At 30.5% G+C, this 26308-nt stretch overlaps 1 long non-coding RNA gene across 1 annotated transcript in view; it reads right to left on the reverse strand.

The window, feature by feature from the left end:
• LOC142324454 (uncharacterized) overlaps nt 1-19002 on the reverse strand; it is a 281045-nt gene extending 262043 nt beyond the window's left edge. The window contains exons 1-2 of the long non-coding RNA XR_012756291.1: nt 18870-19002; nt 8695-8761 (exon numbers count right to left, since the gene is read on the reverse strand). This is a non-coding gene — a long non-coding RNA (uncharacterized LOC142324454). The remainder of the gene's footprint in view (nt 1-8694; nt 8762-18869) is intronic.
• Between the last annotated feature and the right edge of the window lie 7306 nt (nt 19003-26308).

A 26308-nucleotide genomic window follows, 5' to 3' on the forward strand; every position in this document is an offset into this window, starting at 1 on the left:
AATCATGAAGTTCTTGTTCTCTTAAAAAGGGTGTTTCTCATAAAAAATATGTTATAAAAGGTTTAGAATTAGTTGTACTGTAGAAAATATTATATCTACAGGTCCACAAAATCCCCAAATCCTGAGTATGATCCCACTAGGAGCCCAATCTTCACTTACAGAACCTGAAATGGAAATGATAAGAAAGAATCAAGAATAAAGAAAAGGATTAGAATGAGATCAAGGTTGATGTACTTATGAAGGAACTACAGAGTGACCCAAAAATTAAGCTCTGTCAGAAGAATAGTTTCAAGGCTAAGCTCAGCCAAAGGTGCAGATTGCATAAAAAATCCATTATTTAAGACTTAACTCTGTCTAGAAACGATACAATAGATCAATGATTTTACATTGATGAACATAAATATATGTTGAAAAAATTCCTTTTCAATAAATTAAATAGACATCTAAGAACAGGCTCAGACTTCCTAGAGAATATTTCACTCACCACCATAATTTTGTAATGTAGGAAGTATTCACTTGAATCAAAAGCTATTCATCTGGAAATCAACTGGGAGAAATTTTTAAGATTTAGCAATTTTCTTTATAAATCTTCTTTTTTTTTTTGTAAGTGAAAAACTTCAAAAAATGTATTTTCTATTGAAAAAGAGTGAGGTTTCCCAAATAAAACTAAAATAACAACCTTTGTACTGAATTAAAGTAATTATTACTTAAAATTTATTATAGTAAACATTAATTTTTTCGCTGATTTATCTAAATAAATGAACAAAACTCTAAAAAGCAGATAAAATATTGTACATCCACATAACTGAAAGCCATTACAAAAATACTGTTTCGTTTCCTGCTTACAGACAAATGTATTTTTGTTATTCCTGCATAAAAATATCCTGATTTATAGCAGGTAAGCAATCAAATTCCCAAACAGAATCCTGGTATCATTCTTTTTCATTGTGGTATTCACTCAAGAAAAAACATCAAATACATAACATCACGTATTTAATTAAAAATTACCGACTTTGATAATTTATTGAATAATAGGTAATCCAAATTACTAGAAAATAATCTATTTTCCTTACACCTTAGAATAATACATACTACTGTATGACACTATTTTATTCGTTTCTTTATTCCTTACATCTCACAAGAATACATACTATTGTTTGACACTATTTTATTCGTTTATTTATTAGACAATTTTATTGTATACATTATTTCCTATATTGTTAATTCCAGTCTTGTTTCAAATTAATTTAATTGCGAAAAGGGAATCAAGCTAACTTTTGTTTCTATACAACATCAATATAAAAACATTATTATATTGAATCTAAATAAACTGATGATCTAGTTAAGCAGAGTTTTTCTGTTGTTTATAATACCCATAGTATACTACATAACACCCCAAAACCATATGACGAGGAAATAAAGAACATATGAAACAACAAATTCATATCTTACTTTAACAGCTATTTTTGCTGTCACAAAAACAAAGACCTATGCTGATGAAACAATTTACACTAATTATTTAAAAATTTTAAATGTTTAATTTTTTTTTAATTTAAAATTTTTAAAGATTTATTTTTATTCTTTATTTTAGAATAAGAAACATATAAAAGACCTTTGGGACTAAAAGAACTAATGATATTTTCAAATATTTTTCAATTTTCAAGGCTGTGAGGTAGATAATCAAATGTATCCAAGAAACAAAAGTGCTAAGAATTAAAACACTTTTAATCTCATATTTGTCCTCATACCCTTCCTTCTACAAGACAACAGAAGTTTCAAATTTTGTTTATTTTTATCTTATATCTTCCCACCCTTTCTGTTATTTGAGTTTAATAATTTATAAGAAAAGTCTACAATCCTAAATTTATTCATTAAGATTGTTTTTTTTAGAGCAAATTATTTTCTTGATTATAGCAATAAACAAAATAAAAAAACTAACAGGATAAAATTATTAAAATTTAAATTAAATACAATTGTACCTGAAGCATATTTCATATAAAAAATACATGTTCAGGTGAACACAGAGTATTTCACCTCATATAACTAAATCATGGTGTTACCCTACCTCATAAGAGAGTGTAAAACTTTGGAAAATAAATATTTTGGAGTATAAAATTATGAGTTATAATCATAAAATTATAATAATAAAAGCTACTTTAAATAAGCCTTGGTACTTTGTTAACCAAAGATAAATAACACAACTTTGGATAGATGAGCAAAAATTGTTGAAATTATTATATGGGTGTAAGAAACAACCAAGATAATTTATGCTACCTAAAAAAAATACCATGTTATAAAGGTTAAACAATAAAAGTAAAAAAATAGCTGACTCAATGATTAACTGATTTATTGATTAAATGATTTGAAATAACTGATTCAAAGATTAATGGCAATACATTCAGTCAACTTATCAGAATGAATGAAAACAGATTATCTAAGAAAATTCCTGATTTCTTCTGCAATAATAGGGAAACAGAAATAAATTCGGTTCAAGAAGTTAAGACATAAAATTTAAAAATTACACTAAACATATAAAGTAGACACTTTTGAAGCCAAAATTATGATGTTAGTGTTTCCTAAAAAAAAAACCAGGAAAGAAAATTGGAAAATGAAATGTTCAGAAGAATGCAAAGAACAAGTGGAGAGAATGAAGAAGCACTGGGAAGAGAGGAAATAACAAAGAAGAAACATGTGAAGGAGGTTGGAAAGAGATCTTAAAGTGGCCAAAACTGAAAAGAAAAAAAGTTAAATTGTGTTTCTATTCACATTAATATATAATATATACATTAGTTATTTATTATTGTTATGTATGCCAAACTCATGCTGTACTGAATCATTAACAAAACTTGTACATCAGCTAACTCAAAGATAAAATTATACCACATATAAACATTACTAATTTGCTATTGTACAACCGATATTTAAAACATAGCATAGTTTAAATCACTGTATGACTGTTAAATTATTAATTAAATAGAATAAATCTAGATTATTTAAATAATACATTACAACTGTAATAAGCAGAATGAAATACATAACAATAGAATTAATCTCATCCCCAGGATTAAAAAAAGACAATAAATTATTTATTAAGTAATAACAAAGAACACGGTGATTAGCAAATTGTTTGGTCATTAAAAAAATTATATCAAAGTTTGAAACAAAAATTGTAACATAAAGCATAAAATATATAACATAAAAAAGTACTTGCACCAATCACAGTTAAATATCTATCAAATTATACAACAATAATCAACAAAATGTTCTGTATTTTTCTATTTTAGGAAAAGTGAATTACTACTTACACTGTGATGTGTGTAAATATGTGTTGCACCAACAAGCACGTGAAATTTAGATCTACTGGTGAGTAATTTTAATTACAATGATTAAAGTAATGTGTTTTTATTTGTGCAGGAAAAATGTTTCACTTACCTGAAACAAAAATAAATGAATAAGTAACAAAAATACTAAACATAAGTAAACATGCTTAAATAAATCATAAACAAAACAATTTTGTAGACTCAAATACTGTTTATTTTACACAAAGTTCATCTTTACACACTATAATTAGTGCACACTAAAGTGTAAGTGTACAATAACGAAGTGTGAAAATGTGAAAAATATTACTCATATTACTCCTGAGCCAAAGGCTGAACCCACTGATGTAAGGATGAAATAGATTGAACTAGCTTATTTCACAATAATCTTACTGCTAATAGTTCACATGTTGGATGCTATGTTGCTTATAACATTTAACTTCCACAATTCCAGTATAGGTGAAGATGTAGACTTATAAAAAACTTACCTCTTTTCATTAAATAATTTATAAATTTTTATTAACTTAAATTTTTGTAACATTTAATATCATATGATTATTTAATTATATATATATATATATATATATATATGTTTAATGTTATTGACGTACGAGTTTGTTACTTCAGTCTGAACTCATTTGGTAAAAAATTATTTCCTCTTAGAATTCAATTAATGACACCAATATAATCAGTTAGTACAAGTTTAGATTAGGTCAATAAACAGTTTGTATTAGGCAAACAGCCTTAAACAACAACATAAAAATTCTCATTACAAAATAAATAAATAAAAATAATAAAATGTAGAATTTTTTTTTTTTTACTTTGTGTATCAAGTCACTTAAATCAATGACAAAATTATACTGCTATCAAAATGCTGCTTCCCTCCTAAGTGGATTTACAAACAATATACAATATACAGTCAATACTTAGAGTACAATGATCGTAACAGCTGATTATGAGGATTAAAACATATAGTACTCTAATAATACAAAATATTAGTATGAAATGAAAACTGATTGTTGATATCATATTAGATGCCTGTAAATTATTATAATATCATTTTATATCATTTATTTTATCATTTTATATTGATGATGTTTTTGTAATCTTCCTGGGAAAATAATGCTGAATTTGGTTGATTAACACATCCCATACCTTTCTGGGAATAGGTGAGAATTTTCCTTAAGGAAGCACAAGCCAGTTTTCAGATAGCTCTTTACAATACAAAATTGTTGATCAATAATAAGCTTTATCCAAATAGAGTAAAAATAGCTTTTGTCAGAAGCGATTTTGGGAAGAATGGAACTCCACATCAGAAACTTGTAACACATCTTTGGGTGGGTTGGTTTATTTTATTTTGTGTTACCAGAATCTTTTTTGTAATATCCCCAATCTATTCCCTTACCTTTGACCACACTTTTTTTTTTCATAATATTAATTGGATTTTTGATAATACCCACTGGATCTGAGGCTATGAATGTGAGGATTTTGAGAGGTAATGTATCCTTGATAGCTATGTGATTTAGTAATGCTGGTATAGCAGTAGCGGGTTGATCTGCCTATCAATCTATACGAATCGTAATTTTTCAGCCAATATAGTATCTGAATAAGAACCCAACATGACCCTGAAGTATTTATCTGATAAATTAAGCCTTTTACACCTTTTTATGCATAGATATTCCTAAACTTGTTTTTTTGTAGTCCATAACAACTGGGATGAAGATTTCAAAAATTATTAATTTTTAAAATTTTTAGCTTAATATTTTATTACTTGTCTCACATTTTCAACTACAATCCATTCATCCATGGTAAGAATAATAGTATAATATTTTTTATAGATTTTGTCTGTTTTTAACTTGTTTTTAACAAGAGACACTGATGGTTAATGCTTTCTTTCCAGGGAGGGGAGACAGATTTATGTCCAGCTGGACCATTTACATTTTAATTCTAGCAACTTGATAATGTCTACTACCCTTCTGTTTTGTCTAGTTATGAATCCAGGTCTATGAATTCAGGGATATAATAAATTACATGTTCATTCATCTCGCACACAAACAAGGGATGGAACTGCCTACAGAACCTGAATAGAAATAGCTGTACTAGATGTGTAAACATTTGAACATAAGATAATTTTATAACTTTTTTATAGATAGTAAGGTAAAACAATTAAATATTATCAATATTTGACAATAAATAAAAATTATAGCAAACGTAAAAGCGTTTTTTTTTTGTTTTTTTTTTTTTATCTGGGCATATTTATTTTCAGTTATTTTTATCAATCTCAAGTGCCAACTGGCTTAAATTTGGACACCATCCACATTATCTTTCATGAAACATCTTTATCAAGAATATTAATTCAACAAGGATATTTAATCACTACATAATATGTTTGAAATTTCACTATGTTAGACAGGTGCTTTTTTGGGTATTATCATAAAAAGATCAGAAATGAAAATTATTTAAAAATATATACTGCTGGAATTACAGAACAAGTAAAATTTTATAATGAAAAAGCTTAAATAACTTATTTCTTAACTAAATATAACTAAAATAATTCAATTGTTGTTACAACCATCCTCAGCAACTCGAATATTGTATTTACTTACGTTATTAGATATACTCAGTTTTTAAAATCTACTTCTATCTTTTATTTAAAGTTTATAATTTGAAAAAATTAAATACATTTCACCTGAGTTCTTGAAAGCAAACAATCAATTTTAACTATTGATAAATAAAATCAAGTAGCAATACAAAACTTGTGCTCATAAACATTTATCAAAAGCATGAATGATACATGTCTCATTCATGCCAATAAGAAATGCTTAAGTATAATTAAACAGTGACATTTATTGATCACTGATAATATGTGTAGATATAGCAGCAGAAAAATAGAATTTTCATGTGTAGAAATGATCTTCATAAGATGAGATAAATATTATGATTTAATTAATCAGAATCTTGTATAAAATATTGTTTTTAAAAAATTAATTTTCAGTTATTGCATTACAATGTATCATAAACCCAAAATAGTTTTAAAACAGGTCACATTGTTTAACCGCAGACTGGCCAAATTCAAGATAAATGTAATTAAGAGCCTGTTCATTTGACTTGTACCGCCAAATAGAAGATAGGATCCTTTATTTTAAAAATAATATATAAATATATATATATATATATATATATATATATATATATATATATATATATACACATACATACACCTGCTTCAAATATTGTAACAGTCCTAGAAGAAGAATGAAAATAAATATAGGAAAAACTAAAGTAATGGAAATTAACAATCAAGATTAAGTGATAAAGACAAGTGAAAAAATAATAGTAAAAGTAAAAAGTTACAGATATTTGGTACTATTATGGCAAAGGAAGCCTTCAATAAGAAGAGGGAGTTACTATGTATTAAAAGTCTGTACTTTTTTTTGTTCCTAAACCTAGGCGGGTGGACCAGCTAATGCATTGCACATCATCAGAGGTTGTCTTTGCCTCTAATCTACTGAGACCCTGCAGGACCCGGTTATGCCGTTCCCCGCAGGGGTCGTTCACCCATTAGGCCGGGACTGGGTCTTTTATACGCCTACCTCTAACCATACCTTCTCCCTAGGGAGGGATCCAGCCAGGTCTCAGTCTTTTTTTTATTGCCCATGAACTCAGGGGGTCCCCGGTCAGTCATTAAGAGTGGTCAACCTCAGCGAACCACCCTCTCATGAGCAGAGCTGCCCCTGTAAGACCCTACCACCAGATTACCCTGTTTCACTCCACAGCGTCTCATTCATTAGTCTTTAAAATATTCATGACTAAGGTTGCTATGACATTTCAATCACAATGTTCCTTTAACATATATTGTACGGTATTATCCGGTGTCAGTCCTTAAATGGCCTGTGTGTGCCTCAGTTCGTCCCACTGGTGACACAAGTATATTGTGTGTTCCACAGTATCTATTTCTTCACAGTGTTGGTTAACCGGTTTGGGCCTTTGGCCCAATCTTCACTAATCTGAAGCACTTGATTAGTGAAAATAGCAGAAGGAAATCAATCACTTTGCTCTTCAATTTACATATATACCTGAGATGATATGATTAATATTGATAATGGTTTTGGCACTTTTTAAAAGTAGCTGATGGCTAATTATCAACAATAGTTATGCCTATAACACACATTCCTTTAAATTAATTACTAAAATGTATTATTAATTAGCATGTAAATTAATTACTAAAAGGATATAATTATATATATATCTGAAGTGTAAAGATATGAAAGAAGGTATATTCATTCTGTCATTTTTTTTACAACACAATATAATGCTCCATTATTATGATATATTTATAATTATTGTAAAAATAAAAGGTACTGGAATCTGAGTGCAAGTAGAAATGATAAGATAACTCAGAACTCTGTCTATAAAAACTTTGTCTCTGAATTATAAAACTAAAAATGCATGCAACATTTTTAAAAAATAATCTTACCAAAATTAATTTACTAACAAATAAAGGATACATGTTACTATCTGCATTTGCATTATGCACATATCTATAAGGAAATGAATAGCAGTGAAGCATTGTACACACAATGAAATCCCTCATGTTGTAGTTAGAATTAAAATGGAAATGAATGTAAAGCAAACATGATATCTACTGCACAACCATATACTGCTGTGTCACTGAACATTCATAAACCAAGAGATATTCTCTTGCATACCATTATGCTCTTATTCTTCCATCCATTACATTCTTCATTAAAACAAACACTATGTCATGCGAAATAGATATAACTGTAATATTTTATAAAATGTGAGCAACAAATGAAGCAAATTTGAATCTATTTTCATTTTGTAATACTCAATTAACAAGCACATAAGAACACAGTATTTTTTGGTATAGCAAGTCTTGTAAAAAATTCACATTAAAAAGGAATTAATGTAAATAAACAAACCACTAAAAATTTCACTGAAGATCTTGAGAAAATAATGTCAATATTTTCAATTTGTTAAATGAAAAATGATGCAATTTTTTTAGCAAATGGTTATACAACTCAGAAACGAACTGTTAATTAGCTCCAAAGGTCCAAGGAAGAAAACGTTGCAACTGTTTGAAAGTGATTTGTTTTACATTTAAAAACGGATCTTTTTTATTAAGAAACACAAAATAAACATTGAAACATTAAAATACTAATATTATTTCACTGATTTATTACATAGCACTTATTACACATCTGTGTATGTTAAGGATTTTTGTAATTTATATTTATTATAGTACAAAAATGTTAGTATGAATGAGAACTTTTGCGATGAAAATACTGTATTATTATTATACTGTATATTATTAGCCAGGCTATACTGGATATTTAATCTGAATCACATAGCTTACCTGAATTTTAAGACCAAAATAACAGGGGGAGAAGTTCTTAGGAAGTATTTCCCAAAGATTTTAAATCCTATAACAACAAATAAACAAAAAAGTATTTTATAAAAGTAAAAATATGTATAGAGAGTGATTCATTTTAATCGTCCCAGGGGATTTTCTCATAAACTATGCAAAATACAACAAAAAATTACTTAAATAATAGTTTCTCAGATTGGAGGGGGACACCTCATGTGATCTTGAACTTGACCTTGAGCCTATTCCAAGGCTAACATGATTTTTTTCGAATGGAATGTCCCTATATTTGATACCATTAATGAAAAGAGCAGAAAATTTTACATTGAAATATGTAGGTCACATAATACCTAGGAACTTTTTTGAAAGTATAAATTTGATTTTGGAATTATCACTTTCAACATCCTACTAACACAATTTGCTGATTCAAGACAGTACCAGGATAGCAATCCTGTTCTCACTTAGAAACCAGCAACTGTAAATATCTGTGAAAAGAATCCAGCTCTGTATAACATTTTCTCTGGTGGTTAGCTCTATGACCTTCAAAAAAAGTTCCAAGGTCATATGTGTGACCACATATTTCAATGTAAAATTTTCTGGTCTTTTCATTAATGGTATCAAATATAGGTCATTCCATTTGAAAAAATTGTGATAATTTTGAAATAAGGTCCAGGTCAAGTACAAGGTCACCATGAGGTGTCCCCTACAAATATGAGTTACTTTTGTATTGGTAATTTTTTGTATTGTACACAGTTTACGAGAAAATCGCCTGAAATGATTAAAATTAAATATTCTATATGTAGTAATAAAAAAAATTCTTTCAATTTTTATTATTAATTTCTATTATAAATAAAAATAAATTTATCTCAAAATCAAGCAGAGTAGAAATACTTAATTCTTTAAAATTGTAATCAGTCCAGCATACAACGATGATCATGTTTCCCCAATACCTTGATCATTTTAGGCAAGTGATAAAGCAGTTTTATTTTTTTATTTATGAAATAGCATGCCTATTAATGAAGATATAACCCATACACTGTAAATTATAATTAGTTATGTTTTGATCAGAATGGAATATTGATGTATTTTACATCTATTTATGTTCTAATTTATCTATGATAATACACAGTTTAAAAATAAATACAAAGGTTATGTAACTTCAAGATTAATAAATAATTCAATGCTATTTTTTAATACCATCATTTTTGGGTAGTTTACTAAATGTTTTAGTTATTTTAAGGAAGAGTACAAGACCATGAAATTGTCTTTTGAATTATTTTTTCTTAAATTTATAAAGACATGAAATAACAGATTATAAAGTACAAAATACCATTACTACAGTAGAATGGTATCCTTCTATTAAATGACTAATATATTATAATACTATTATTATATACTGGAATCAGGATGGTGGTTCTGAGGTAAAATATTTATTACTTGACTAATCAGTAAATTCAATTTTGATAGCAGTTTAAAATATTTCAAACTGTTTACCAATTGAATGTCTAAATTAATGTTCATCTGAGAGTGAGTTATTTATTCTTCTTAATGAGTTTTAAAAAAACCAAATGAGTTTTAAACATGGAAACCAGATTAGTGACTTTCTTCATCATTGATAATGAAATTAGTTTAACCCTAGAACAACACACTGGGGTCACACAGACATCACGGTTAATATACATTGTTTTCAAGGATGGCGGGAATTAAATCTAACCTCTTTGTACATAAATTCCAGACGTTGGGGAAGGTATTGGCGCCACCTGTGAGTTCTCTCTGTCTCATTGTGTCAGACAAAAACATCCGTCCCCGCCTTGGAGTAGCTCAGATCCCAGCGCATCAATAGTAAATGATCTTTTGGGGGTGTGAGGTATCTTAGATCCCTCACACCCTTACCCCCTTATCCCTACCTTGTTTTGAAAGGTAGGTAAGTATTTTTTATTTTATACTGCAGCTCATTATAGATTGATTCATTCATTTACGTTGACATTTTGAATTTGTCATCACTTTTGCATGCTAAAAATATCAGCTAAAATATTTCCATTACCTATTTTAAGGTTTACAATAGCAACTCCTCATTACTCAACAGCTGAAGAACTTGTTCGTGTCCTTCAAGAACTTGATGAAAAGGAGTGTGCAGGTTTACCACTTGAAGACGAATCATCAGCACCTGAGGAAGATAACACTCAGTGTCAAAGTTTTTCTGATTCTGTGGAAAGTGCTGATGAGGACAACGCTAAAACACCAGCATGTATTTCAGTATTGAGAGGGAAGAACTCATATAAATGGAGTTCAGTTGTAAAAAGATCAGTAAGTAAAAATAATTTTACTCACATTCCTGGACCCAAAGGAAATGCTAAAACTGTTAAATCACCTTTGGAAGCTTGGAATTTGCTTTTTAAAAGGAATATTATTTCCAAAATTGTTTTACACATTAATGAAGAGATACAAAGGAGATACTCAGCCAATATAACTCTGCAAAGTTACCATGAATTAACAAATGAGTGAGTTAAACGCCTATATTGCTATGTTTTATATTGTAAGCATCAATAAATCAGGCAATTTAAATGTGGAGGATTTCTGGTCAAATAGAAAAGGCCATCAAATTTACCAAAGTACAATGTCCATGAACCGATTTAATTTTTTAACGATTTAATTTAATTTTTTTGTATACGAACAACTACTATGATTTCATGGTCGATGTTCATTCAGGGTCTATTTATCTTAAAAATCCAATACGTATGGTTTGAATATCATTATGATGAATGATGCAAGAACATACTACATGATAAATGCTACCCCACATGTTGGAAAAGTAGAGACTTTAGAGAAGGAGCCACTAGCTTCATATTATATTAGAACATTGTCTGAACCGATACATGGCACCAACTGAAACATTACTGTTGATAATTAGTTTACAATAGTGCCATTAATCGACATGATGCTAAAAGAGCACAAATTAACTATGACTGGAACTGTCCCCAAAAATAAGCTAAAAATTCCACCAAGCTTATTGAAGGCAAGACAACAAAGCCAGTCACAGTTCTGTTTTGATAAAAAATAAAACTCTTGTTTCCTTTTCCCTGAAATGAAATAAAATAGTTCTTTTGTTGCCAACAATGTATTATGATGATTCCGCAAATCCTGAAAAGGAAAGCCAGAGATAATTATTTCAAACAATTTCACAAAAGGTGGTAGGTACATTTGATCAACTGATGAATACACTAGATGAATACTAGAAAAACCAAACAATGGCTGAACAGATTTTTTTTTTGGCCTCCTAGATCAGACTGCAATAAATGCCATCATTCTATATAAGTTAGTGAACAATCAAAAAACTATAAAAAGATGAGATTTCTTATTTGAACTTGGAGTTTTGCTTTGTGAACCACACATAAGGAATCGCATACAAACCATGAAATTGGAAAGGCCATTTCATGTAAAATCCATGATCTTTTAGCAGTAGAACCAACACCTCTTGTCCAAGCAAAGCCTTTAAGTAAACAGAGGGCAAATACTGCCCTCGGAATAAAGAGAGGAAGACCTGTTTAATCTGCAAGGAGTGTAACACTGCCATGTACATCAGTCCCTTATGTGTCAGGAATGCGTGAGATAAATGGTGTTGACAAACACACATAATGAATTACTTTATGTGTTAAATTTTTTATTTTCTATACACCTCATATTTTAAATAGACAATTAACTATTAATTCTTTAAAAAATATGTTTTATGCAAATAAAATTTTTATAAATAGGCATACTTAGTTTGATTTCAGCTTAGAAACAAACTTATAGCGTAACAGCTAAACTTAACAGCTTAGATTTTTTTATATTATAAAAATTTTAACTTATATTTGAATGTTTTATAAGCATTAAATAACAGTGGTTTTGAATAATTTGAAATTTCAATAATTAATAGTAACCCAATTTCAATAATTAAATATTCAGGGGTCTGAGAGACCCCAGTGTGTTGGATTAAGTTGAAAAATTAAGTGTCTCATTCTAGGGTTAATCTCATGAATTAATTGGCAATATTATGTTTACTAATTACAACACAATTATAGGAAATAATGGTCAAAGTTTCTTTCTCTGAATAACTGTCACACTAATGGATAGCTAGTTCATGCAAGAGCACTCAGCTTCAAGAAGTAACCAGCAGAAAACTAGAAAAATACTTTAAACTTAACTTTCCTTGTAATTTTGAAATTTTTGGGTGGGATTGTTTAAGAACATCCTATGACAGCTTCATCAGATACTTGTAACATATACCACATTGCTGCAAATATTTTGGTTTTCTCACCTATAGATTTAACATTTCGTATGGCCCCTAAAATTAATTTGGTATAACCTTTTCAAATAATGTTTCCAACGTCTTAAGTGAAGTATTAGGATTTGTCACTGTGTCTTTACTCAAGTGGTAGATTAGATCAAATAGATTCAAAACAATAGTTTTCTTTTAATACAACTATATCACATTCATAAAAAGGAATTAAGAACTTATAAGTCTTTCTTTCTTTTTTCCTGGTTACCTCCATGAATTATCATTCAGGTATTACTTCAGATGATGAATGAGGATGATATGTATGAGTATAATGAAGTGTAGTCTTGAACAGTCTCAGTTCGACCATTCCTGAGATGTGTGATTAATTGAAACCTAACCACCAAAGAACACCGGTATCCACAATCAAGTATTCAAACCCATAAAAAAGTAACTGCCTTTACCAGGACTTGAATGCTGGAACTACTGACTTCCAAATCAGCTTATTTGGGAAGACATGTTCATCATTAGACCAACCCGGTGGGTTAAGAAAATGTCAGAATTTATTACTGTTACTGTTACTAAAACTGGTTATCTGAAAGAGGGTATTACTATTTACATTATATATAACAAAATTAAATAAGTTCAGCAGGGGTCCTAATTATTGTTAATAGTAGTAAAATATATAATAAATATTTCTAATGTAACATTCTGTTTTTTTTTGGGGGGTTCTTGAAAAGGTTACAAAATGTATCTCCATACTATGTGATGTTTCTATGACACCTGGACTACATTAAGTTATAATAAATAATAGGATGTGAATTAAGGATATTATAATAACCGGAAATGGTTTGTGACCAATGACCATACAGGTCAATGAATTGGTCCTGAGAAAGATGATAACTAACCTGTTCTGTGCCAATCAGAAGCAATTCTCTTGTGAGATTAAAAGGGAATCTGTGAAATTCCTTAACTCTTTTCCATTATCATTTAGTCCTTCCTCTGTAATAAGTAGCATGGCAGTTGGGTCAGCAGTTGTGACATCCAGTAACCCAGAGTCTAATCATATTGGAAATCAGGATCTTGTGTTGTACAGAACAATCTAAAGGCTAAGTTCAAAATTTTCAAATAAACGTAAGTAGGGGCTTCTGGACAAAGCCAGGCCTTCTTTCCTACTTTTAATATAAAAATTTATCTAGTCAATTAAACTGAAAGATAGAGAAATTGAGTTTAATTTGTTGAGATAAAGATAAGTTTTCAGTTATTTGGTCTTAAGAATAAAGCACCCATTTTTCTACATTTGATTTTACTAATCTTTGATACTTTATTCGGAATTTTTTGGAATGAGATTCAATAAAACATTCAGAATAAAGAAAATAAATATGTAGAATTCTTAAGGTCGAAATGTTCCCCAGATAGGCTAATCTTCATATAGAACTTAGTTAAATACTATTTATGGCTTAATGACTAGTTAGTGTTCATTTATTTCTTGGCCATTTAAGTATAATTAAATTAAATTCTACCTTAATTCTTATTCGGATCAAGTATTTTCCCATTAACCTACAAAGTTATTGCTGAATTAAGCTCTGCATTCCACATGAGGATATTAATGAAACAAGCAGATCTGTATCCACTCAAAGAGTGTATACAGTAATTAGAATGGTATGCACACATTTAACTTTCCCATTGGTGAAGATGGGCACTTGTTAGAGTTTGAAGGCCTGCAGAGTTATTCATTAGGTTACAAATTGAACCGTCCTCAACTATGTTTCAATCTATTACCCTTAGCTCAGAAAGGGGATGGTTACTTAACCACTAAGCTATTCTATTCCTAGAGGGTAAATATTTGTTGTAATTAATTAAAAATAAGCATCAACTAAAGAGATACTATTATTATTACTATTAAAAAAAAAAAAGGTTTCAAAATCAGTCTATTATTTCATATCAAATTATTATATTTTAAAAAAGTTTCAGTTCAGAAATGAGACAACTAATAATAAATTTACTTATAAAAATAAACTTATACTATTATAATGTGCTAAACGTTTCTGATAGTTGCATAGAGCACAGACAGACTATATATATATATATATATATACACCCACCAGGTTGGTCTAGTGGTAAACATGTCTTTGCAAATCAGTTGATTTGGAAGTCAAGAGTTCTAGTGTTCAAGTCCTCAAGTCCTTTTATACTTTTATACAGATTTGAAGAATACTAGATCATAAATACCAGTGTTCTTTGATTGTTGGGTTTCAATTAACCACACATCTCAGAAATAATCGACCTGAGACTGTACTTACACTCAGACATATCATCCTCATTCATCCTCTGAAGTCATACCTGACACTAATTCCCAGAGGCTAAACAAGAAAAAGGAAGGAAGACTATATATTAGAAAAAAAAAAACAAGAGGCCATACTTTAATAAGAACCTGAATTATTAGTTACTGATAAAGATGAAAATTATTGAGCTAATTTGTTTATTTGTATGAAAAAATAATCAAAATAATATTCTTGATTGTTTTGTCAAACAATCAAATGTTATAAAAATTTTTTAAATTCAAGATAGATACAATCTATTCCTTACGAATTTCCTGTATCTTTCACTGATGGCATCTCTTTCAAGATACCATTGAAGCCATTGAAAATGTTATGATGTAAATTTTGGGAATGTTGTATTTATTAAATTTGTTTGGTTTGCCATTTAGAAAGTATAAAATTAAAAAATGTCCATCACCAACCATCAAGGAAAAATCCATAGCATAAAAAATTAAATTTAAATATTTAGAAATTCTACGTGTTTGGTTACTGTTATTGTTCTTGCAACTACGATATTTATAATGCATCATTTAGAAAAAACAATATTAAAAAATTGTAGTTTTTATAAATTGGGTGTTACAGGCTGGAAAATATAAAATCTGATTTTGTAAAAGAGGGTGATGTTTTAAAAAATAAAATTCAGTGGTAATATTTTCAGTCCCGCCCTTTCATATAACATAAGCAATCCCTTTTGATTTGTATTCCTCAATATATCACCAACAACTCTTTTAGGTGTCTCAAAATTTAAAGAATTTAACTTACTGGAACATAAACTCATGCGCTTACAAATATATAAAAATACAAGTTTGGTATTTGGAACTCAGGTATGGCAGGACATTAAGAAATACATAAATTTTAATAGAGATATAACTTTTACCATAAATAATATTTTCCTTCAATTTTTTTGCTATGACAGTGAGGAAGCTAAATTAATTTTTATTTTAGAGATTAAGTAATAGTGAAATAGTAAATAATAATAAAATTTTTAAAAATTGGTTACACACCAGAATTACTTCTTTTTTGATGAATGTACGACTGAAGGCGCTTTAAAAATTATCGTAATTAAATGTTTATGTTCCTGAAAATTATATTTAGATATAAGTATTATTTTTATAATACTAAAAAAAGTTGTAACAATATTAGTTTAACAGGACATGCAGTAGTAATATTAATTGGAAAAATAACTACAGATAATTTACAAAAGAATAAATTGAAAACTAGACAATTTGATGATACACTTTTGTGTATTTTTCATGTACATTGGCAGTACACAATATTAATGACTAGTATCCCAATACTAATAGGATTTCCATATTATATGCTGTTGGTGAAGTCCTGATAACAAATTATATAGTTTCATGGTCAAAAGAAGCAATTTTATCTCATAAAAATAAAATTAATTTTTTTATAATAAGGCAAAAACAATTACGGGAATTCCATACAGTTACAAGGTTTTCATAAAAATATATTACCAAACAACGATGAAGTTAGGATTCACATTTTAAAAAAAAGAAAAAGCAATTTGAATGGTAGTTTGTGATAATAGTGAAAGGGATCATAACCTAACTCTTTTTTTTTTGTATATGAAATAGAAATAACGAGAAAACAAAATTAGATCAGAATAGCAATCCAAGGGCAAAAACCTGGTCTTACTAGTTTCCCTGATTATGTGGGTATTTTGAATGACAATGAACAAGCTCCTTTAATCATTTTTTGGTGATAAACTAATACTATCATAAAATGTAAATATATAATAAAGTAGGAATAAGGAATAGCCTAGTAATATTTATTTTATCCTTTTGTATACATTTAACAAATTACTGGTAAATAAAAAAAAAAATTCAATATAATTTATTGAAGTATTAAGTAGTATTAATTAATTAATATTAACATTTACTAGTAAACATAATGCCATGTTGCATCAGATGTAAGTGGTCATAAAGTTTTTTTTTTTTTTTTATGAAAGAGAAATACACTGACGGTATATATAATTCTAGAAAAAATTAAACAAAACCAAAAAGTGGGTTAAAACTGAATTGTAAAACAATAGGAAAGTAGATTTTAAATTAAACACTTGATAATATTTATTGGTTGTTACAAATTCAGGTTGTTAAAGTAAATACTAACTATAGATGTAAAACCATACAACAGTAGGTGATTTTAATATAGACGGAAATAGTTTTATAATTTATAATAATGATGAAAAGTAATTTTGTACACTGTTGCTAAGTACTGAATAAAATTTAGAATGTTATTAATAATTTTTTTCCAACAATAGTTGTTAAAATCACATAACTGAATGTAATTTTGTGGTCAAAATAAAATAAAAAATATTCTCCATAACATTTTCTCCTGTTTCAATTTTGCAATTTGGTCTCTGGTATCTCAAAAGCAAGAGTAATAGACAAATAAGAAGTTCATTACAGTTTTCCTAGTTAAATTTTACATAAAAATCTTGTGCCACGTGACTAACTTGTTATTTTAAAATTTAAACTTACAGTAAAATTGTATATATATATATATATATATATATATGTGTGTGTATATAAAACATGTTTCCAGTTTTTTTTTTAACACCCTGTTATTTATTATGAAAGGAATACAAATATATAAGATAAACTTAAATGTGTACAATAGCAGTTAATGATCTGATTGTTTCACTATTTATACTGTTTACAATTACACAAAACAATAAGTCTAGTTTATATAACAAATTAGTTGATTTGATTCAAGTCTAGTTGAAGTTTGTAACTTTCAACCAGCATAGTTAAATCTTTCATGTGAGTTGTGTGTTTTGATGTTCAGGTTTAATTAAGAGAAATGATCAGACTGGTTTGGAAAATGATATTGTTTAACTGAGTAAATTATAACAACTGGGAATGGTATAAGGATTGCAATATTTTATAGAATATGTATGTACATTAATATATTTTCTTCACAATAATACCTTAAGTTTCTGATGGTTATAGGTTATATAGAATGTAAAGCATCAATACAAGTAACCAGAAAAAGTTAGGATGTTCGTCATATTGACTGTCCTTGTGATAAAAGCGAGAATTTGCAACTTGGAGGGTTAAATATTTCTATTATTATTCCTAATGCCAATTTTGGTGGGCTAGGATGATTAATGATAGTTAAACAAATTGGGCTATTCTCGATACCTAGTAGGCTGATTAAGGCTGCTTCTTTTGCTTGAGAATCAGAAATTTCTGGAAAATCTATTTTTTTGTTGGTTATTAAAAACAGACTTATTGCACTTAATTCTAATCTCTATTTATGTAGTTGTTTGACTAAGTTGTTTATTTAAGTTTTATCTTAATGAATTTTCATAAGTAAGGTTAACTCCCGTTAAAGAAATATATTCTGATGCAGTAAATACAATATTTCTAATCTTCTAACAGAAGAACAAATTGTAAATGATTAAATATAAGATGTTGCAAAACAAAAAATTTATACTAAAATCAAGCATACATATCATGTTTTTGTATTATCTGTGTATAAAAGCAATCATTTTCTTGATATAACGCACAATATACGTAATGTACATAAAATAAATTTATAACATTTGTAAAGTAATTGTTAATACTTACACTACGTAATTTTGAAAAGTCATACCAACTATTTAAGATATTAATTTTATAGTATACAGTTAACTAAGACAGTAGAAATTATAAGTAAACATGATTGAATTATTCGTTACCGACTAACTAGCGACTACTCTCATTGTAGATAGCTGTTGCTTGAAAGCGACTAATGCGCATGCCGCTTCTACTCACCAAGTCAAATGACAGTGGTTATGATGTTGCCGCCGTCGAATATTCAACAGCCCATTGCTTCTTTTGTGTAATAAACCGACATATCATCGTGCACAAATTATCTGTCTTTCAAAATAAACTGTGTGTGCAATCACATAAATTTATGTAAATTATTAACATCTACGAGAATGAATCTATGAAATATGCTTACTACATGTAATTCCAGTTAATAAAATATAATTTTATTATTGACTAAAATCAATGTAACGACATATTTAATGCGCGCTCAAACATATACACAACACACAAATAGCATAGCATATTCTGTTAGTACTTTTTGCATATTTTTTTGTGAAATTCCAAATGTTGTCTTTGCAGTTAGTACTTTTTTAACAGAATTCATAAGAAGATATTTTGTTCGTAAAATTTATTTGCATTAATAATCAAACTTTTAGAAAATTTATTGATTTCGATGATTTTTTATTTTTCTTTTTTTTATGAAGCAAGTTCTTCTCGTAGTCACTTATTAAGTTTTTTTTTTTCAAATAAATGACGGTTTTTCAAGTTTTTTTCAAATAATAATAAAAAAAGGAAGATTTTTAAACGAAAAATTACATTGTTTACATAAACAATTTGAAATTGTTTGATTTTTCATTGTCTTACATTAAATTAATATGTTTAACAACGTTAAGATAATTATGTTATGTCAATAGAGTATATTATACACAGTATTACTTGTCTTCAAAGTATTTCCAAGCGAAATAAAATTTTTGAAAAATATTGCGTAAAAAATTTTAGAGGGCATATCCTACTATCGTTGCAGTATTTACATCATACTGCATTAATTTCTTATCAAGACATGTTTCCCGTCTTGGCGTTTCTTGCGAACGGTTTTTTTTCATAAGGACATCATTTTTTTTCGTTTTGCCTATCTATATTTTAAATAAAAGTAACAATGAACATACTTAAATAAAATAAACCAAAATAAAGTAATAAATAAATCGACTTAAAACGCCTAAAAATCGTTAAAAACTAAAAATAATAGTCTAATTATTTTTTTTTAATTTCCGACTTTTGTAAATATGCCCAGTCTTAAGAACTAATAAACCTGTTTTCAATGAAATAGTATCACCTTCGCTTTAAATCTTGACTTTGCTCTTTGATTAGGTCAGGCAGTATTCCGTTAAGTTAATAATAATTTATTTTATACAGACCAAGCCGGATTTGAGCCAAACATATTTTAATATTAGATACTTGTTTCTGTTCAACCTAATTATTCTATTAATTTCAATTTTTATTTTATATCAATGTTTAGTATTTGAATATTGCTATCATTGCAAAAAGGTTTTATTTATATAACTCTGTATATATTTATACATACAGAGTTTTACCTTAATTCAACAATTTTATTTGGTAGGTATATTTTTGAAAATAGGTTTCTCCCTTTTTTTCCCCGCCCCCCGGAGCCGGATCCACAACTAAACATAAACTCGCCTCCGAGGGGTGCCATAGCCTCTACCTACCTCGTCGGGAATAAAGTTCCCGCCAGATAGCCGGGATTCGATCTTTTAAGCGCCATGCCTCTAATGAGGTGACCCTAAAGGATCCCCCCACCGGGACTCGGTTTTTACGCCTTGCCTTTAAAGGGGAACCCCGAAAGTATCCCCTCAACGAGACTAGGTCTTACTTTCCCCCCAACGGTACAGCAAGGGAGACTCCACCTGATCATCGCTCGCGGGAGACCGTGGCCTCCCACCCCCTCCCGGATGGGGCTGTCCCTCAGAGATACCAAGATGTTCCTACGAAGAAGCAGTACCAGAAGCCGATGAAGCCATCTTACATCCCCAGGCGCATGACCATGTGACTTGCAGGATAAGCACGTAGGGTCCTTACTGGCAGTCCTTGCTTAAATGGCCAGCCTTACAAAACCTGTGGCCGCTTCTGTCTGCGCCAGAACAGAACTTGGCCCTGTGGCGTGGATTCGAACATCTGAAGCAAAGGTCGTCAGATGTACGCCACACCACTCGACAGGTTGCTCACCCATTTGGACTCGCCCATCAGACAGTAGTTTGTCCGCCAGGACTGGGGGCACTGCCAGTGTAACTACCTGAGTGGAGCCGTAATCCGGCCGCAATGACAGGACGTCAATAGTGACCGACTGATCTGTCGTCTTGCGAAGCTCCCGAAGAAACTCTCCTGTGACGTGAGGGGATCTATGTCCTTAACCAGGACGTGGGTTCTTCTGCCGCCCCTACCAGCCAAAGCCGTAGTAGCACCCTCCTCCTTTTCCGCAATATCCTTGCTGAGTTGGTCCGCCTCGCCACTGTCCACTCGAACCCGTGGGTGAAGGTTATCCGCTTGGCCCTGCCGGACGGAGAGGACTCCGGTTTCCCCAGGTGAAACCGCCCCATTCACCGAGCGAAGCAGATCTGCAAAGGTCCACTCCTCCGCCTTCATCACAACTGTAATAGTCGGCGGACCCGGGTCTTTTCTTACTTGCCAGCATCGATGATGGTGATGCCCATGTCAAATTAACGAGAAGGAGTTTCCCCATCCTTCTCCCTGCGTACTCCACGGATCGACGTAAGATTTGTCCGACTCGCCCTTGTGGAGCACAGAAGCACACTCATCGAGCTTGTTCATTCTCTACCACCTGTGGGATGGACCTGCAAATTGCAGAAGCCACCCCAAGATCGCAGAATCGATGACCGGAACGTAATCGGTAAGTCCAAGTACGACCTCACAGCTGCTATCCTCTTTGGAGAGGTCCCACCCGATTAGTTGACCGCAAAAGGAGGACCGGGCCAGGCTTCAGCCTGTCAGCAGTGGCCAAGCCCCAAGCCATGGAGCCTTCCGAAGTACCGTTATGTGTTGAAAATGCTCAATTGCAACCGCAATGTTTACAATCCAGGCTGAGCCAACTCCTTCGTCCATACTCAACAAGTGTCAGTATCCTCAACAAGGGTGGAGGACCGGAAAATATCTTCGGGCCAGCCACTAACGACTAGCTATTCAAGATCGGCATGAAACACCCCGTCTTCTACCGCTCTCCGCAGCTCCTCAAGCGACCAAGTCGTAGCTCGTCCCAATCCCTCATCCGAAGTTTGAGTTGCCTCATCAGAAACAGTTTGTTAAGTCTGCGTAGCTTCGTCCTTTATGCTTGGCCGAACATTTTGTTGTCCCTGAAGCCGCTATTCTACCCGGCCTAAAACTTCCTCAAAAGACTCCAACATACGAACGCTGCAGTCCATGTCTCCGGATCACTCCTTAATTTCGATCTTAGTTGTTAAGTGTTGTCAGACAAACTTATTCAGCTCTCTCACACTAAAAAAGAGAAGCCTCATATTGTGGGCAAAATATGTCTTCTGATTCACAAGAGCCGACTCTGTAGTTACTACACGCCGTTTTCCTACAGATCCTTCTTCCCTATACCGGAAGCGTCCATCGACGACTCGTATCTTTGCAAGGCCTCCTTTACCGAATAATGTGAACTCTAACCGGCCTCAGACTCCTTCCCCACATAGGCCGGAGGAGAACCATGTAGTCGACGCTTCCCTTCATGCTTAATCGACCACCTGTTCATCATTTTGGTCATCACTCGACCTTGTTGGGGAAGACGGAAAATCTATTTCGTAGTCCCTAGCGGAGGAACCAGACGAACCAACAACCATCTTCTGGCGTCGAACCGGAACCTTTCCAGTCTTCTTCGACTTACTCTTTGAAAGATCGGCACGCCGAATTTCCGCTATAACCTCTCTTCAATACTCTCACCACTACTGCTGTCAGACAGAACTTCCTGCACGGTGACCCCAGACCCTCCCCGCCTGCAGGATCTCCGACTCGTAACAGGAGAAAATCCCTCCTCATCGATCGGGATGTCACCCTCAAGTCCGCTTGAACCTGTCATATCAATATAATTCAAATATATATCAAGTTAATATACATATTAAAGAAAAATAATTTCAATAAAATTATTCTCATAAAATTCGACTTAATAAACTACATAAGCCGAAGGTAAACAGAGATCCCCAGTTGCTCCCTTGAGCTGAATCAGTCTTACTCGATCGTTGTAATTCAGTTTAAGGAATATCCTTTCAATTTCTTTTTAAATAGTTATACTTATTCTAATGAATATTAATTATATTAACAGAAAAAGAAAATCACTAAAACTCAAAAATGTTGTTCTAACGGGTGATCGTAAAGTCGTAAAGTTGTTTTAGAACACATTTATTTTTCAAAAAGCCCCACAAAAAAAAATCGGGAGGCTCAGGTCTGGCGAACGAGAGGCCATAGACCACGAGAAATTATCCGGTCATCGAAGAAATTTTATACTACTGTTCATTGTGTGTGCAGTTGCTCCGTCTTGTTGTATCCTGCAATCACGTTCATTAGCATGTAGCAAAGTTATAAATTGCATGATTATTTCTTAATACCGTTCAGCTGTGATGGTCCCGAAAAAAAGATAAGCCTGACAAGTCTCCGACGAGATACATCACACCACACCCCAAATTTTTGCATATGTAATGGCTGTTCATGGAACAGATGTGGGTTCTTTGAAGAGCATATTCTGTAATTTTGACTAAAAATGAATTTTGGCTAAAATGAAACCAAGCTTCATGAATGAAAAAAACCTTGTCTAGAACAGATATGTCATTTCGAATGAAACTTTAAACCACCGAAAATTATGCATTCGTTTCTCTTTTTCTGGTTTTTGAAGCCGATGACTTACGTTAATCCGGTACGGATGTAATTTTAGAACTTCAGTAGCCTTATGAACATTTTCGTAAGATAGGCCAATCTGGTTAGAAAGTTTTCGAAGAGACTTTTTTGGAGAACCAGGAAGTGTTTCATTTATCGTCTGCAGAGTGTCGTCAGTTAAAACACTTACACGGCCGGTACGCTTACGGTCATGCACGCTACCTATATTCCGAAAATGATTAAATAAATGACATATAGTGGATTTTTTTTGCACATTAACATCTGGAATAGTATTTAAAATATCTTCTTGACAGTTCGCGTACGATTTCGATTCGCAATAACTTACAACAATAAAAACGTGTTGTTCTTGCGTAAAAGACACTGCTGCTCAGAGGCATGATCTAGCAGTGTTACCATACACTATTTTGACAGACAAAAAATTACTCTGATTAAAATATCTTTAACAATTTAACTGTCATTCCTATAAAGGAGAAAATTTTGGGTTGCGCGACTTTACGATCACTCTGTATAATGAGTAATTTCTAAGCATTACCCACACAAAATTAAAATTAGTAACAAATATTCTTTATTCAGAAAAATAATGAAGAATAAACAAAGTTAAAAATAGTAATACTTTAAATTAAAAGGAAATAAGTTTATTAAGTATTAATTTTGTAATTTAAAAAAAAGAAGATTATTTTTATGAAATATTGTACTGTAAGTAGATATTTTATAAATTTTATTTCAGTGGTTTAAGAAACATATATTGAAGAACTAAAAATGTTAAAAATTATATTTTTTAATTTGAAAAATAGAGAAGTATGAATTAGTTTTTACAAATAAATTATATTGAGCGATAGTAAAGTACAGAAATGGTTTCTCTAACTGTTTAAAGTTTGTTATTTAATGTAATTAAAAAGATAATAAAGAAATAAAACCGTTATTACGGGGCGTTTAGCCACATTTTATTACTACTGTGATTTCTATCTTTTTGCAACTTTATTTATAACTCAGAAACTAAAGATTTATCGAAAAACGGTTTTCGATATACTTTTCTCGTAAAATTTACATTAAAATTCAGTATTGCACGTTTACATACTATTAAAAAAAAAACATTTGATTCAATTTGATGTATTCAAGAAAGCGGACAGAAATTTCCAACACACTATAAAGTAGTAATTAAGATCCCCACTAGTTTCTACCTTCTACTATCCTTCAATTTTGAAATATGAACCCGTTTTCATATTTTAACATCACTCTATACATCTTAAACGGGTAAGATTAATTTTATACCTCAAAAATTATACTTCAGCTTAGATTATAAGTCTGAAGATAACAGATGTATAGATTTTCTTTTTAAATATCAAATGAATATACATACAGACACTTTATTAAATGAACTAGTCAATTTCATTTAATATTACACCTACAGCTTCCTTTAAATTATTGATTGCATTATTTTTAAATTAAGTATTTATTTCGATTTCTTCACACAAATATTTGGAGCTATACAGTTTCCTTCTTGCTAAAATGGTTTAATCATTCCGAATATTGGTATTCAAGTTTTATAAATTTATACTTTTATTTGAGTGAACAAAATTTTCTGTCAAATTACGGATAATTTGTTTTAAACCTTATATATTTCTGATAAGTAATATTATTATTTATATACTGGTGTACAACTAGTACTGTTACTGGATTCAAGAATTTTTAATGTTATATTTTTTTAGCCGGTTTAGTTTAATTTTAGTAGTTAAACACACCACGAAAGCAATAATTATTATTATCTAACCCTTGTTTTAGGGATATCCTTTGAGGATAAAAATAACATGAAAATTCGTATTGTTGATTTTTATTTCATTTATATCTACGTAATGACTTTTTAATCACGGTGGGTTAGAAAAATACGTAACGTTTTTGTTATATTATCAATTATATTTGAATTATCAAGTACAAAAAATATTGTACAAGTAATAATGATATTGTCTGCACTTCTAACTTAGTCAAGTAGAGACGTTTATTAATAACAGCATTATGGAAGATATTTTGAATTATTTAATTTAAGTATAACTATGACCAAAAATTATACTGAGTACTAACAATTATAGTGTTTTGTATGTGAGGTTTTTTACTTATCTTTCATTGTTAATGAAAGACAAATTTTAGAATTTCTAAGAAAAAGTATTTTTTTTTTAACTTAAAATTTTGATAACTAAGGAATCACACAGTTCCCTTTCCATTATTTCTTGTTATATTTTTACTTCCTTGTACAAAGGAGATATTGTGATCGCGAAAAATTTCAGTTTTTAGATTTCAACGGAAATATCCATTTTTATCATCCTTGAATCTGTTTTGACTAGTTTAGTAGCGTGACGTCATTACGTAGGTATGTATCTCGCATAACTCAAAACTGTTGGCCGTAGAATGTTGAAATTTTGGATTTAGAACTGTTGTAACATCTAGTTGTCCACTTTGATTGCAATCGGCTGAACCAAGAGTGTCCAAAAAAGCTCAAAATCCAAAAATAAATTTGGATTTTTGATTTTTTCTTAACTGCAGTAATAAGCCTTCATTGA

This window comes from Lycorma delicatula, chromosome 5, assembly GCF_047948215.1.
Source record: "Lycorma delicatula isolate Av1 chromosome 5, ASM4794821v1, whole genome shotgun sequence".
Taxonomy (NCBI): domain Eukaryota; kingdom Metazoa; phylum Arthropoda; class Insecta; order Hemiptera; family Fulgoridae; genus Lycorma; species Lycorma delicatula.